The sequence below is a fragment of the Crocuta crocuta genome, unplaced genomic scaffold (genome assembly GCF_008692635.1).
Source record: "Crocuta crocuta isolate KB4526 unplaced genomic scaffold, BGI_CrCroc_1.0 scaffold113, whole genome shotgun sequence".
In the NCBI taxonomy this organism is placed as follows: domain Eukaryota; kingdom Metazoa; phylum Chordata; class Mammalia; order Carnivora; family Hyaenidae; genus Crocuta; species Crocuta crocuta.
The window spans coordinates 9,051,702-9,064,942 of NW_027530368.1; positions in this window are offsets into that span (position 1 = coordinate 9,051,702).

Here is a 13,241-nt window from a genome sequence, read left to right on the forward strand (position 1 = left end):
GGAATCTAAAGTACAAAATCCTGTTATCAGTTAAGTTCTGGAGATGTAATGTATCACATGGTGGTCATAGTTAATAACATTATATTGTATACTTGAAAGTTGTTGAGAGTAAATGTTAAAAGGTCTCATCACACATACTTGTAACAACATGTGCTGATAGAGCTTAACTAGATCATTATGATCATTTTGCCTTATATACATGTAGCAAATCAATGTTGTACACCTGAAACGAATACAGTAATTATAGCTCAAAAAATAAAGCAGGGCGCCTGGGTGGCTCAGTCCATTAAGCGTCCAACTTTCAGCTCAGGTCATGATCTCACAGTTTGTGAGTCCGAGCCCCACATCAGGCTCTGTGCTGACAGCTCAGAGCCTGGAGCCTGCTTCGGATTCTGTGTCTCCCTCTCTCTCTCTCTGCCCCTCCCCTGCTCGTGTGCTGTCTCTCTCTCATGCAAAAATAAGCATTAAAAAAAAATTTTTTTAATAAATAAAGCAGCAGCAATGAGTAGAGAACTAGCTTCTGTTTAGGTAGACATTAAAACAATCTGCAAGAAGCCTGTGACTCTCTTCTCATTGAAAAATTTTAAACATGGTTATTTTTCATTAATGTTATGTTAACATGCAAAGGGTTTGCTATTGTTTTCAAGTAACTTTTTAATAAATATTTAAAATTTTCTCCATTTTAATTTCTTCTATAGACACAGCAAAAGCTACTAAAGCTTTTTGTCATCCTCAATTACTTTCAAGGGGCCAAAGGACCCTGAAAACAAGAAGTTTGCGGCCTCTTCTTCTTGGTTAACAGGCTCTTTCTTAGTCCTGCCCTTACTCTCTTCAAATGCAGCTTTGATCTGGCTCTTCTCTTTTTTGGATACATTATACTATCTGATTTTAGCCAGCTGTCTTTGTATCTCCTTTCTCAGCTCAGACTATTTCGTCCTTCTAGTTCCTTCTTTAGCCAGTTTCAGTGAAGCTGTATCTTCTTGCATCTTTCCAGAGACATGGGGCAGCCACTATCTGAGGTTAGCATCTGTTTCTTATAGAACAGCAATGTCCAGAGAGATGTGCTGCCCGGAGTCTGGAGGGTGGTTTTCCTCTCTTTCAGGCTCTACCCTCTTTTCATTGGCCCCTTGCTGGTATTTGCACAGAGAGCCCTCTATCCAGGCTCAGCCTGGTCCGTCACACAAGGTCACTGTGGCGTCCTTAGCCTCCCACTTGGGTACTGGCCAAGCTTCCTCTGTGGAGCTAAGCCTGCTTAGCTCAGGTGTTCGTGCCTGCTGAGCATCACCTGGGCTATTTCTGAACCAGCCGACGTTTCTTCTGCTCCAGTCTCATACTCTAGTGAGGCCGGGGAGCCCAGGGTGGCCTGCAGCCCTTCAAGCAGCCACTCCCCACCCCCTTACCTTGTGTACCAATTGAGATTCCTCCAGCGATTAAACATCTGAAGAAATGATGCACATCTTTACCCTTCTTTCACTGTGGTGCATGCTGGAAATCACAGTCATTGTTGCTTTGGAAAGAGAGGCAGAAAACGGAGGCTGACATGAGGCTGTGCCTGACCGGAAGACCGTACCTGCCCGCCTGGGTGGAGGATCACCACTGACAAAGGGGCAGAGCAGAACGAAACTCTTTCTCTCCCTTCTGGGGGCTGTCTCTCCTGTTCTGGTTCAGAGGGGCCAACACAAATGGTGTGAAATCCAAGAATGTTCTTCTAAACACATCCCAGTGGACAACGTGGTTGGCGAAAACTCTGCCTGGATTTTGGCTCTCGGCCTCCGTGTGGTCACAGGGCTGTTGCCAGTTTTCACGTTTGTGTGAGATTTCTGGGAGGTGCGGGTGACACTGCAAGGGGGGATCAGGTGCGTCTGGGCCACTCTCCCGCTCACCTGGGAGTCTTTGGAATTAATATTTGCAGCTTGATGCAAAAACCATCCCATGTTCTTTTTGTCAAGCCTGAGTAATAACTACCTCTGTCTCATGCTTTGCCATGCTCCATTAGTAACTACGGTTGCCTTTTGAGTGTCTTCCAGAAAAGCCTTCCCCTGCCAAGAGAGAGAAAACTGATCATGTCTGCCCAGCCCCGAAAGCTGACATTGTAAGCCATCACAAACCCCTCCCCCCAACCGGTGCACTCTGCAGCAAAGGAGAAAGAGCGAGGAAAAGCAACACAGGACCCCAGGCTGTGGTCCCTTTCTGAGTCTACCTTCTGGGGCCAGGAAGTCGTGGTGTGGTTCCTGCGTGCTGCTTTTGAATGAAGGTCTTTGCACCCTTCCTGGCTGGATTTGATGAGCAGAAGCCACTTTGAAGATGCCTCGCCCCAGCAGAGCCCAGCCATTTACATAGTGGCCTTTCATTCTGTGAGCAGAGTGTGTGCCTCTGCAAATATTTTAGGCCTCCCTGCGTGCTTGCGGGCCCCTAAGTGCCATTCACCAGCTTTTAAGTTTGTTTTGCAGGCAGCAAGCCGCCGAGAGGGAGGCCTGACTCAGAGCGCAGGGGCCGGCTGTCTGCCGCCGCCGCCGCCTCCTACCACGGCAGACCTAGAGGGGAAGGAAGCCGTGGGTTTTACAGCTGGTGTTTTTGGTTTAGGAAAAAAAAGAGAGAGAGAGAGAGAGAAGAATTTCTTTAAAAATACCTCACACATGTAAAATGCCACTAAATGTAAGTATCTGTGCAGTGTTTGGGGACGAGGGAAATCGCGTGTTTCGAATGATTCATACTTCCTCCTGTGACAGCAAAGGAGGTTCATACTGAGCCTCTGGTATTTTGGGAGTTTGTTCCAAACGCTCTGAGTGGGAAGGCCTAGGTTCCTTGGCCTTGCTCAGAAGGGGGTCACGGCTGCCTTACGTTAAGGCAGCACCGTGTTTGCTTCCCCTCCTCTCATCTGACTTTGCACAAAGATCCTCCTTTTCCCATCAAAAACCAGGTCAGCAGCTTCATGGGTGCAGGCGACCAGGGCGTGGAGAGGGGAGAAAGCCATACTCGCTGGAGTCTGACCTGGGCCTAGAAATATGTAATGACAGATCTAGATGGGGGAGGGGGGTCCCCCATCCAGTGCTGCCTCCCAGCAGGTGCGGCAGGCTCCCTGGAGGCGGGGCGAGCCAGCCGCAAGGAACATGCAGTCTTTCTAGGATTAGGCTTTTGCAAGTTACCAAAACATGGAGTGCTGCTTCTAGGCTGACACATCCCTTGGCAGGGGTAATGGGGCTTCTGCCCGGAGCTGGGAGTCCCCTGGGTCAGGCTGACCTCCAGGCTGCATTTGGGCCCTGGAGGAGAGGTCATGTGGTGGGTGCGGTGGCCCCTCAGGGCACATGCATTCCTGGGGGGCACTGGGGCCACAAGCAGCAGGCTGACCCAGGAACCAAGTGCACGGTTAGGGCAGACGGGGAAAGTCTGGCTGCGTCACCCGGGCTGCCGGCCGGCTGGCCCCAGGCTCCCTGCACCCCATCCACACATTCCTGGTCAAGATTAGACAGCCTCAGCATAAAGTGGAGCACTGTACCTCTGAAATTCAAAGCTCCATTTTTCTGAAGTTCCATTAGACTCAGGTTTGGTGGCGTGGAGTGCAAAATCCAAAAATTATTAACAGTGAACTCGGTTCTGTTTCTTGCCTTGGGAGGCAGATTCAAGAATATATTATATATATATGTATACACACACCTTATAATGAATTTACCAAAGTTAAGTCTACATTTGCTGGGTGGAGTTCTCCTCACATGTGTTTTAGGTGACAGGAAGACGATTAAGAAAAATAAAAGTCCTCTGCAGATGAATTAGCAGTTGAGTAGCACCCAGAAGCTACCACTGGTCCCCAAAGCTATTATTAACAATTAGCCTCCACAGGGCTGTGGTCATGGCCCTGCTTAATGCAGCCCGTGCTCACCACCTGCCACCCACCCCCAAGCCCGCATACTTGGCGGAGACATGTACTGCTCAGGATTATCCACTTGACACCTCCTCTTCCAGCACCCCTCCCCCCACCCGACGCTGCCCAGGCCCTTGCAACTGGTGTGGCCACATGCCTAGTTCTAGCCGGTGGGCTACGAGTGGAAATGACCGAGAGAGGCATTCAAGAGTCAGTGTGCGATCTTCCCGTGCACCACACTCCCCTCCCAGCCCTGCACCCTGCCCCAGGGCAGTCACAGAGGCCACACACCGTGGTGGTAAGCCACAAGATGAAAGCGCATGGGGGCACTGAGTCACTACAGGGAGAACGGCTGGCATGGGGAGGGGCCAGAGTCAGGGAATACATGAGTAAGTACAAACTGAATCCTGGGATGAAGCCAGGATAATTTGGGGGTTGTTTGTTACCACCAAAGACGTCCTGACTAATACGAAGATAGAAGCAGTTTCTATACAAAACGCCAACCTCCTGAGACAAAAAGCCAGCTTCACCCTAGTGAGGGGAAGGCAATCAGGTGCCAAAAGGGCAGCCCGCACCCTCTTCCCCAGGCCCACAAGTGGCTTCAGGAGCTTCTCAAGACTTAGGATGAGCTAGAGAAGAGGCAAAGCTCTGTTCATCAGAATTTGTTGAGCCAAGTTGGGGCAGAGGAGGGAGCAGTGCAGACAGAAGCCCCCCCTCCAGCCCCACCGCGCTGTCCTCCCCACCACGTTTATGGTGTGGCCTGGGGCAAGCTGCTTCATCTCTCTAGATCTCAGCCCCTGCCTCCTTAAGTGAGCCAGGCCAGGTGGGGCCCCACCTGTCTGGGGTGGCAGGCTTAACACATGACACTTACAACTCCTGGCTGCCCCAAGGGGGCTGTGATGAGATGGTGGCTGCAGAGAGGAACCCCTGTGGCCACATTCTCATTCTCATTCAGAAATGCTCCTGGGGCACAGGGCGGTGAAGTCTGCCCCGTCAAACCTAAAGTTGTACCTATGGGATGTCTCTCCGCCAAGAGCCTATACGGCTCCCTGGTTGCCATCCCCCATGCCCTGGAGAGAAGTGGCATCTCTGAGCCAGTGACTCCTGAGTGACCCCACTGTCCCTGCAAAGCATCTTGCTCTTGTGATCAAAAGTACAATGTTGTTCACACACGTTTGCGGAGCCATTTGCCTGAGGATGCGTATCGCAACATTGTTACCCATGACGAAACATACATAAAGGCCAAAACCCCAGAAAAGTCTCCAAAATCCTAAATGTCTCTACGGAGCCAAAATAAAGAAAACAAGGCACAGATAGGGTAGGTAGACACATGTGTAGACATACAAACACATACGTATCTATGTGTGTAATCTACACAGCTGGAAGGCAGTATAAGAAGCCGGCAATGGTGATGCCTCTGGATTGGGGTCGGGATCGGTGGGACGGAGTTAACTCATTGTCAACCCTTGAAGCACTACCATTTACTGTATATGAACATATTCCGTTTTCCTGTAAGTTTTTTACCAAAGAAGAGGAAAGAAAACACTGGTGTTAGAACCTCAATCCTAGATTTCAAGCCACGCTTCACTACATCACAACTGTGCGATCTTAGGCAAGCCTCAGTTTCTCTATCTGTAAAATGGGGACAATAACAGTGCCTCCCTCATTGGATTGTTAGGAGGATTAAGTGAGATAATGCGTAAGAGGTTAGCACAGGGCCTACCACCCATTAAGCATTCTTGGCATCCATTCATGGCACCCATTAAACTATTTTGATAAAGCCCAAAGCTCACTGTCCATTTGACCGCAGAGCCCAGATCTCTGACACAATCATTAAGTCCATTCCTTGAAGAGCGAGTGTCGGTATTGGTTTTAATATTTTATCACCTGGCAGCGTCTTGTGGAACCTACTTGTTCGCAGCCTCTTCCTGCACCCTGCCCAGCCTGCTATTAACAGTCCCCAAAGCCTTCTTAAAAAGTGTGCTTCTCCATATGGTTTCCCAAAACTCCCACTCAATAGACAGAGTTGATATATAGCTGGGTGAACATCCTTTTCTCCTTGAGCTTTTATGGAGGATGTGAGGGCAAAGGCTCTTCTTACCAAATGAAGGAGAAAAGACTCTCGAAGCCATTATGTGTCTGACACCAATTCAATTACCTGATCCGTGGCCTTTTCAGCTAAGCACTTCCTAAACTTCATTAGTGCCGCGGGACTGCTGCCAGCCAACGTCCAACCCTTTACTCAGCATGTCGTATGGAGGAGAGGACAAATGTCCGCTGTGGCGGGTCACTGCGGCACTCCTGCATCCTGGACAGTGGAGACCTGGGGCCTTGAGGGCTGAGTGTAGGGCCCAGCTGAGGTTGGGGTCCACTACAAACCTACCCCAGCCTGATTCCCATCACCGAGTCTAAAGTGATCTTTAAAACAAAACTTAGAGGGGTGCTTGGCTGGCTCAGTTGGTAGAGCATACATACAACTTTTGATCTCAGGGTTGGCAGTTGAAGCCTCATGTTGGGTGTAGAGCTTATATTTAAAAAGGGGCACCTGGGTGATTGAGTCGGTTGAGCGTCCGACTTTGGCTCAGCTCATCATCTCACTTGAGGGAGTTCGAGCCCTGTGTCGGGCTCTGTGCTGACAGCTCAGAGCTTGGAGCCTGCTTCAGATTCGAGATCTTCCTCTCTCTCTGCCCCTCCCCTGCTCATGCTCTCTGTCTCTCAAAAAATAAAGTAAAACATTAAGAAAATTAAAACACACCCCTACCTAAAGAAATATGAATAAATTATTTTAAAAAAAGATAAAACACAACTTGGAGCTTCGGGTAGGGAATGCATGCACATTTGGGGAGGGTTCCTCACCCCAGCTGCACAGGGACCGAAGCTCCTGTGCTCAGGACCCTTCCAGACAGTACCCTCCGTACCTCTTTCTTTACCCAGTTATTCATCTGTGCCCTTAAAATATCCCTTGTAATAAGCAGGTAAATGAATAGAAAAGGAAGAAAAAGAAAGGAGGAGGGTTCGAGAGTGAAGAAGGACAGAGAAACTTCTAGTAACTAGGGAGTGAAGCCAAGTCAGGACCTGCCGAATCAGACAACTGACATTCTGTTCAACCAGTGATTGCTTCTAGAAAACACTGGCTGTGATATAGGGCACATATTCTTTGAAGTATAAAACAAAGAGATGGGGAAACTATGGCTTGGAGAGGTCAAGGATGAAAGGTTAAAGACAAAATCATTTTTTTCATCTCAGCTAAATGATACTCGAGAGCCGTTTAACCTCCAAGAAGAAAAAAAACTTGTTCTATAGTCATAATGAATTCAGAATCTTTCACAAGAAACGGAAGGTGCCTGCTGCACACTTTTTTGCACAGAATTGAAAAGGAGTAATTTTTGTGTTAATCGTATTACACACACACACACACACACACCTACAGGACGTGGGTTCTACAGTCTACTCTGTGTCATTCCTTGTAAGGCCAACAGCTCTAGAGGCTAGCCCACTGTACAGGCCCAGCCGAGCTCACCTACCCTAAATGCTGGTACACTTGGGTGCCGAAGCAAGGGTATCAGAGGCTTGAGTGAAGGTTTTGGGGCCTTATGCAACCTTGCACCAACCAACAGTACCCTGGTCACTGAGAGCAGTGAGTGGACAACAGGGAGACTGAACTCTTAAAAACTGTGATCCTGGAACCAGGATCTTGGGAGTGCAGTTTGGTACAAAGAGACGGAGCTTCTTGCCTTTTCGAATACTACCAGGCTTCGGTCAAAAGCGCCTCGGCATTATCCCTGACAGAATGAAGACCTTAGGACCTTCCCCTGTCATGCACCTGTGATTTACTGGATTTGTACAGAACCACAAAGGAAAGGGAAGACCTCCACCTCCTGAAGTATGACTGAGATGGAACTCCATGCCACCATGGCAAATGGGAGCTTGAAATTCTACTTAATTAGGGGAGCAAAGTAACTGGTTTTTTTTGTATCAAAGGGTGGAAACTAAAAGTCTTATCGACTACATGGGGCACCTGGCTGACTCACTGGTAGGGCATGTGACTCTTGATCTCTGGGTTCTAAATTCAAACCCCACGTTGGGTGTAGAGATTCCTTAAAAGTGTTTTAAAAACATATGAACTATGTTTTTAAACTGAATGTAGTTCATATGCACTACATTTATATCCCTAGTACCTAGCATAGAACTTGGCATATGGGAGGTGTTCCATGAGTATATGACATATGCATGACCAATCCAGGTGGCTTGTGAGATCTTCCCTCAGTTCTCAAAAGAAAGCCAATTACTTCTCACAAGTTCTATTATTTTCACAGGCAGAGGGTGGGCTCTTACCATTTAGAAAATTATTCATGCCCATTAGAAAGCAGAAATTCTCCCTTATAATGCACGTCACTCCTCTGCTCAATTCTTCTAGTGGCTTCCTGTCTCACTCTGAACAAAATCCAAAGTTCTTACTGTGACCTTTACACAGTCCTATAAGATCTGGTCCCCACTATCTCTGTGACCCCATCTTGTACCACTCTCCCCTTCCTCTCCTCCCTGAAGCCACACTGGCCTCCTTGTTGTTCCTGGCTCAGAACCTTTACACTTGCTCTTCTCTCCACCTGAAATGCTGCCTGGAGAGTTCCCCGGCATTTCATTCTTGCTTATATCAGGTCTCTGTTTAAATGTCACCTCTTCAGAAAAGCCTTCCCAGATTACCTTATCTAAAATTACATCCCCTCAGGGCACCTGGGTTGCTCAGGTAAGCATCCAGCTCTTGATTTCGGCTCAGGTCATGCTCTCACAGTCTGTGGGTTCGAGCCCTGTGTCCGGCTCTGTGCTGACTGCATGGAGTCTACTTGGAACTCTCTCTCTCTCTCTGCCCCTCCCACTCACTCACTCTCTCGCTCTCACTAATAATACTCTCTCTCAAAAAGAAACACTTTTTTTAAAAAAAGAACAGTGTTCAAAAATAAAATTGCAACCCCTCTTATTTACAATAGCCAAATTAGGAAAGCAACTCAAGTGTCCATCAATAAATGAATGGACAGAGAGGGGAGAAAGAAAAAAAGAAGAGAAAAAAGAAAGAAAACGTGATACACACACGCACACGCGTGCACACACACACACACACTGGCATATTACTCAGCCACAGCAACAAAATCTTGCTATTTGCAACAACATGGATGGAGCTAAAGTGTATAATGCCAAGCGAAATAAGTCAGAGAAAGACAAATACTGTGTTTTCACTCATATGTGGAATTTAAGAAATAAAACAAGATAACAGGAAAAAAGAGACAAACCAAACAACAGACTCTTAACTCTAGAGAACTGGTGGTTATCAGACAGGAGTTGGGTGGGGAATGGGTGAAATAGGTGAAGTACACTTATCATGATGAACACTGACTGATGCAGAAGTATTGCATCACTATACTGTATACCGGAAACTAATATAGCACGTATGTTAATTATACTGGAACAGACAGAACACCCTCGTATTGGATCACAAAAAGTTAAAGTAATACCCAAATGAAATTCATTAGCCCAACATGTTTCTATTAATGAACAAGAAGCCCTGTTAAGGGAAAAGTTAAATAAATTAAATAAATAAATAAATAATAAAATAGCATTTCCTATCGGTCTCCCTGCCCTGCACCCTATGCTTACGCTACTTTATTTCTCCTCAGAGTCCTGAAGTGACCTATAAAACAGCTTGTTCCCCCATTAGGGCAATAAGAGAAAAGTTCTTATTCACTCCTCGATCCCCAACGCCTTGAACAGTAACTGGCCCATAGTAAGAACTCAAGAAACATTTGTTGAGTAAATGACTGAATTTAACACCCATTGGGTATTCTCTGGGCGGAAGAGTTGATGGTCATGAATCTCCGACGGAACGGGGGAGCCGGAGGAGTCCCTGAGAGCACGGACTTCTGCGCTCCCAGGGCCCGGCCCCAGCACCTGCGAGGCCGGGGCTTTCCAGCGCCTGAAAGGAAGCTGCCCTGAGGAGGGAGGCCTCCCGCCCAGGGCCGGGCTGCCTTCTCCAGCACCACTGGGCCCTCAGCAAGAGGGAAATCCCGTAGAGAGCAAGAGCTCTTCTGAGAAAATACATTTGGGAAGCCCTGGGTTAAGATCCTCTTTCTTCTCAGGCCCACAGGTAAGCTTCTGTGCACCGGGATTCTCCAAGGTGGGAGGACTGTAGGTCACATTTCTCCAGCTTTCTTTTAACCCTTTTTCCGGAGAACACTTTCGTGGGATTTGCGTTCCCAGGGACGCATTTTAGAAAACACTGGCTTCAGGGCACCTGGGTGGCTCAGTAGGGTTAAGCGGTTGACTCCTGCTCAGGTCAGGATCGTGTGGTTCCTCGGTTCCGGCCCCGCCTCTGGCTCTGTGCCTGCTTCATATTCTCTCTCTGCCCTCTCAGACTTGCACACACACGTTCTCGCTCTCTCAAAAATAAACAGTAAAAAAAAGAGAAAGAAAAACCACTGGCTTCATGCTTTCTTCGTGGCTGAAGTGCATGCTGAATAGGTGTGTGGGAAGCGCTGGAAAGCCGGTTGCTTTGGTTACCTAAACGACCCAGAGAAGGGCCTGTGCTTCCACAAAGCCGAGCTCACCAGCTTCTTCCATTGCCCCACAGGAGGGCTGAAGCACAGCCCTCTCTACCTCCCCCCCCCCAGCCCCCCTCCAGGGTCCCTGAACCTGAACGCGCTCCCTTCAGCATCTCACAGCACTACCCTGCAAGGCTCACTTGGATCATCTCTTCCCTCCAGGCCTCACCCTCACCCACGTCCTTCCTGATGCCTTGCTGGGGGGCTCCCTCCCTCCTGGAGTCCGAGGCTGCCTGCAGGGGCCGAAGACCAGCCCGGAAGCGCCCTCTCCTCCCTGCCCAGGGGCAGCCTCCTCTCAGGGAGCCATTTAAATGGTGTGTTGTAAAGGAGACAGGGTTCCAGAGTGTGTGTGCAAGGTCCAACTCTGTAAAATAAGGGCACGTGCTGGGGTCATGTTCGTGTACATCCGCATGGAGACAGGACCTGGGAAGGGATGGCCGTTCTCTCTGGGCAGAGGGATTTGCGGTGGTTTTTTCTTTTTTGCTTAGCGATACTTTTAAATTCTATTTTTCTACATGTGTTTAAACAGAAAAGCAGCTCACGTAAGTGTCACAGAAGCCACAGCTGTCGTTTGCTTCCTCACTAGCTGTGCATGACCTCAGAGTACTTGCCCTCTGGGGTTCCTCATCGCAGACTTGCCCCACCTTATTCGAGATTGTCCGGGAGGCAGCGGTGATCCTCAGCTAGGTTGCAGGCAGCGAGAGAGCAAGCCGGGGGCTCCGGCACCTCCTCTGCGTCTTCCCGGACGCCCACGCGGTGCCGTGCGCGCTGCAGCGTTCGTTTTTATTACTGCAGGTGCTCGATAAATTCTCAGTGACCGAGCCTGGAGCCAAACACATTTATCCTTGTCATCGCTCCAATTCTGCGCAACTGGGATGGAGCCCCAGGCGCAGGAGACGCAATAAATCTGCTCCTTGGGCCCCACCCATTTCTCCACCAAGCGGACGCGGTAGTGGGGAGCCCAGGGCCGGGCTGCCGGGGGCAATGAGCACAAGGCCCCAGGAGCTGAGTCCTGGAGAAGGGCTGGCTGGCTGGCTTCAGAAAGCCTCCCCTCCCACAGGTGGTGTGAGTCGGCTTTTGGCAGGGATTTCTCCAGAAGGAAGGAAGGGGCCCCTGGCCAAGTGCAAAGGCGGCAGCTAAGAGCCTTGCCTGGGCTTTAGTCCTGCCTTGGCCGCAGGGCTCCTGCCACCCGGAGCCTGGACACATCACTGCACTGCTCTGGGCCTCACTTTCCTTGTCCACCAGAGAGGACAAGAACACTTATTTTTTTTATTATGACAATAAAATGAGATTCTACATGTATGGTCTGGCATATAGCAAGCACTCATAGTGACCAAGGGTTGCCTTAAAATGGTTTGAAGGTCTAATTGAGTAAGTGCCACCAAGAGGCTCCAAGTATACAGCTGGCTTCATGCCAGAGGCCCTTCCCCAATGCCAACCACTCTGCCACAGGTATAACTCAAAACATGCTCTGATTTTGACCCGGGTGGGGTCCATCTTTCCCTTATACCGTACAGCCTTGAGTGGATTTATGAAGCAAAAGCAGCCCATGATGTATCTTTTGTGTGCCAGACATCTGCTAGGTGCTTCCTATCTCCCTCTACAGAGAGGACATCTATTGAGACCCAGAAGAACAAAGTCATGGCCAAAGTCATGCAGCATGACAAATGGTAGAACCAGAGTTCCAATGCTGCCGTGTTAATGCGTGGAAAGAGCAGGAGAATCCCCTAGAAAGTCTGCTCACTCCTATTTTGTTTCGCAGACTCTGGAATATTCCATTTCATTTGTTTGACGCCATTTGTAGTGAAGGCTTCCTAATGCATCTTGGGAAGGAATGTGCTAAATGGTACCATATACAAACTCATTTCTCCCACATGTTAGCCATAAGTGCCACCCCTTTCAATCATTCTGGGACATTCTCGAGAAGGTATTTGTGGCACAGGGAGCAAGTGCCTCTTGCCTTCTTGCAGCTGTGCTCGTCCAACTAGGGAACTGTGACAGAGACTGAGAGCTGGGCGCTGACCGAGAGGGAAGTGTTTCTGCCCCATCTTGCAGGAGGACTTAGACCCTATCCAGTGTTTTTAAAAACTCATCAAAACAGGAACGGAGGGGTGGCTTTGTTGGTTGAGCATCAGACTCTTGATGTCGCCTCACGTCATGAGCTCACAGTTCTTGAGTTCGAGCCCCAAGTTGGGCTCTGTGCTGATGGTGCAGAGCCTGCTTGGGATTCTCTTTCTCCTTTGCTCTTTGCCCCTACTCTGCTCACACTCTCTCAGAATAAACAAACTTAAAAAAAATAAAATTAAAAAGCAAAACAGAACAGGAGGGGAGAAGACTGTGGAGTACAGCTACTGAACAAATGTATCCCAAAACAAGGATGTTTGGTGACAGACGTCAGAGAAATACAGCTGGAAGGATGGACATTCAGCAGTTCAGACACCCTGGAGTTTCACATGTGACCTTCGGCTTCCACGTGAGATTAGGGGAAATTTTTTCAGAGTCATTTTTCACTTATATAACTGGTTCAAGGCCTATGGTAGAGCGGGGAATCCAACATCTACCCAGACTATTTCCTCTTATTTTGATTTATGCCAGTGGTTTACAGCTTCTTTGAATGACAAATATTTTTATAAAGTCCTCTTAATACCCTAAATGAAATTGGTGGATATAAACTATCTACGCACAAATTAATGTAATTAATAGAATACCCTAACTCAACATGGAATTTTTTTAAGCAAACTATTGGCATGGGGCCACTTGACCCCTGCAACACTGTCCTGGACACTGCA